General features: G+C 48.7%; 1 protein-coding gene across 1 annotated transcript in view; it reads left to right on the top strand.

Moving 5' to 3' along the window:
- The window catches only part of vps37ba (VPS37B subunit of ESCRT-I a), a 42,435-nt gene extending 41,170 nt beyond the window's left edge, over positions 1–1,265 (top strand). Inside the window, exon 4 of the mRNA XM_080521335.1 lies at positions 1–1,265. This exon is cut by the window's left edge and continues 887 nt beyond it. The gene's annotated coding sequence lies outside the window, so the exon portion shown is untranslated.
- Positions 1,266–3,455: the final 2,190 nt, after the last annotated feature.

The raw sequence follows: 3,455 nt of genomic DNA, 5'->3' as shown, positions 1-3,455 counted from the left end.
TTCGATTAGCCATTTAAATCTCCAGCGCCCCCCCCGCGGTCCAGATGACGTATATGCAAAAGGAGAGACCCGACTTACTGTGCAGTTTCCCCCAAAAACACATTCAGGCAAAGCAAAACTGCGTCTATGCTGTTGACTTTCTCTTCTTTTCAACACACAAGGTACATAGACATGTTTGAATTTCGTCCCTCCTCTCCTGATGTCGCACTAATGGAGGCGTGTTGATAGTAGCCAGCGAGACTGACGACTGTGGAGGTCGGGCCCCGCCGGCCAGACCACTCCACGCGACGGCCCGCCGAGCCTCGGCCGAAATGAAGGATTCCTGTACAGCCATACAGTACACTCCAGATGTTTTGTTTTGCGTGGGTTCCCGTTGTGACGCGACACTCCTTCGTTTTGTTCGTTTCGTGATTCTAACCATGTCTTGAGCCGTCAGCTGCGATCGGGAAACGAGGCCGGCGGTCCGGCGGGTTTCTGTGGCACTGAGCACCAAAGACCCCCACCCCCACCCCCGTCATTCCGTGTTCGCGTCGACGTCGTCCAACATATCCGTGTGTGAAACACTTTGACAGCCAGACGTCTGGAGGAGGAACTGGTGACGCCGCCCTGAGTTCAGCAGGACTTCTTTTTTCTTTTTGTTTTTTATGTCAAAAGGAAAAAGGTTAAACAAGAAAAAGACGTCGATTTGTTTTCCTCCCGTCGCTGTTGAAGAGCCGCGAGTGCCTACGCCTGGCGTCGACCACGTCCTGCCGACTGCCCCACTAGTTTCTCTACCTTAGAGGTTCCCTGGCGTCTCCTGCTGCTGAAGGTCAAGACCACCGATCCTCCCTGGGCGGCAGGAAGACGACGAGGCCTTGTGGTGCTTCTCCCCCACAGTCAATTCAGACTTTTTTTTAATTTCTTTTTGCATGTGATGTTTGTGCTGTTCTGTGAAATGACAGTCATATCTCTGGTAAACACAAGCAGGAGCTTCGGCGTGTCGACGAACCAGCATTTCTAACAACTAACTGATTAGACGATTGATTTGTTGCATGGCCTTCGCTCTTTGTGTTCACATGGAAGATTCTCTTTAATACTTTTTCTTTTCTTTTCTTTTTTTGGAGCTGTTCAGCTGCTCTCTCTCTTCGAACTGATCCTCTGCATCCATGGTTTTTATATGTGGTTGGTGATTCTTTCAGTGTAATGTTGTAGCTATTTACTTATCATGAATGTTTAAGTGGAATTTGATGCGATTTTCAAGTTCAATAAATCTCAAAGTTTTTGTATGTTTGGTTTGTTTGGTTTTGTTTTGTTTCTCCAACACTTTTCTCATGCAGTTAAACGCGAACCAACAGCGCCATCTAGTGTTGGGTTGATGTTAGATCAGTGACGCTTCATGGCAGGCGCAAGAACTGGACTCTTCTCGGAGTTCTTGAGGATTATAAATATCATCTTTCAACTGCATAAACGCATAAAAGTAAGCTGCCACCTTTCACGTTTCCATTCAGTTCATATGTTTTCTTCCAGTCGGGCCAGAGACGGCTTCATGTCTCCTGCAGCTCGAACTCTTCAAGTTTTATGACTCTCAATGATTTTCAAGTTTCGTCTTGGAAACAGTGACTTTATTCCATCATGTGGCTACAGTGCTGAATACTACTGTCCAACAAAGAATACATGCCAAGTGTGCTGTGCTTCCACTTGGTGAAAGTACTCGTGATATTTAAGTATTTATCATCAGTCCATTACGGGACGAGCACAGACAGACAGCCAGCCAAACACACCTTGACACATTGGAAACGTTTGAGTCACAAAGTAGCTTCTAATTGATGTTTCGGAATTGGTTTCACTGGGACAGTGAAAGACAGCGCACGCGCAAGGATTACATGTGGACTTTACACGTAAACCCCCGTCCAGCGTTGGGCATTCTGGTAATGAGATGGACATCGTGCTGAAGAATGGATCCTTCTATCTGTAGTGTTTTTGTGTCAGAAATCAGGGTCAACTTCTGTTTTATTATTGTCAAGAATAATGTAATTCGTAAACTAAATTGCAATAAATAAACGAAGCCGAAAAACAACTTGCCCGGTCCAATATGGCGACGACGTTGACGTACTAACACATTTCCTGTAGTGTTGACGTCACTTCCGCTGCAGAGAGATCCCTTATTTATTTTCTCCGTTGTTCCTTGAACGCAGCACGCGCACCACGTGCCTGGTTTCCATAGTGCCGTCACCACGCCCCTCACCACCCCCCCACCACCCCCCCCCCCCCGTCACCACGCCCCCCGACGCGCTCCTCCTCGCGCTGTCAGATTAGAGTTTAATCCGAGCGGGAGGAGGGAGGATCCTGTCAAGACGCTGGCCGTCCGCGCTGCTGCATCTTCGGGAGGAGTCGCGGTGTTACCGCCGGTGAATGAGCGCAATCCGCCGGGGCTGCCGCCACCGTTTCCCCGCCGCCTCACGCCGGGTGTCCGGCTGCCGCCGCCCCCGGCGCTCCGGCGACACGTTAGCGGCTAACTAGCCGGGAAAGAGTCGCCCAATCGGATTAGCGCTGTTAACAGGGATTATTATCTGCTCGTGACAGCTCCGCCACTTTTATTCCTGGAACGTTTCTAACATTTTTTTAAAAGTATTTTCTTTTCTTTTTCTTTCTTTCTTTTTTCTTTCTTTTTCTTTTTTCTTTTCTTTCTTTTTTTTTTTTTTTTTTTTTAACTTGGCGCTTTAATTTCTCACTAAATGTCGCTGCAGGCCAGCGGAGATTATTAGCCTCCTCTCGTTAATCCCTCTGGTCAGTGGCTGTCTGACCCCCAGAACCCCCCCCCCCCTACCCCACCCCTCTCCTCCTCCACTCCCCAGGAACCACCCCCCACCCAGCCCCCCTACACCCCCCGGGGTGCGGGCGGAGGTGACAGACACTGGTCCAGGCTCGCGGGGCTGAAGCAACACGCTGAACTGACCTGACCGGACACACACACACACACACACACACACACACACACACACACACACACACACACACACACCAGTGCAGGATGTCGGGGAAGGAGAAAGAGAAGGAGAAGAAGGAGGAGAAGCAGTCCACCACGGAGCGGCTGGTTAAAGGTGAGTCACTTTGCTGCTGGTGTCCAGCGCTTTTATTTATTTGTTGTTGTTTTTTTTTCTTGGCAGAAAAGTTTTGTTGGAAACTTTCCACGGGGTTTGAAGGAATAAACCAGAAATGTCCTTTTCTTTAATTTTTTTATTAACAATTCGAATTTTGGCTCTTAAAAAAGAATCCACATATATTTGGAGAAACTCTATTTAGGGAGGAAGCAGGTTTGATTCACGCCGCCACCTGTCCACGTGTGGAAGTGCCCTTGAGCAAGACACTGACGCTCAGACCTCTCAGTGCTTCATGGCCTCCACTGCTGAGTGGATGTGTGAATGTGATTTCCAGTGTGAAGCAGTTTGGCACTATTGAGGTGGCGAGATGATAAA

Source organism: Blennius ocellaris, assembly GCF_963422515.1.
Source record: "Blennius ocellaris genome assembly, contig: SCAFFOLD_65, whole genome shotgun sequence".
In the NCBI taxonomy this organism is placed as follows: domain Eukaryota; kingdom Metazoa; phylum Chordata; class Actinopteri; order Blenniiformes; family Blenniidae; genus Blennius; species Blennius ocellaris.
This window is presented reverse-complemented; position numbering and strand designations above follow the sequence as displayed.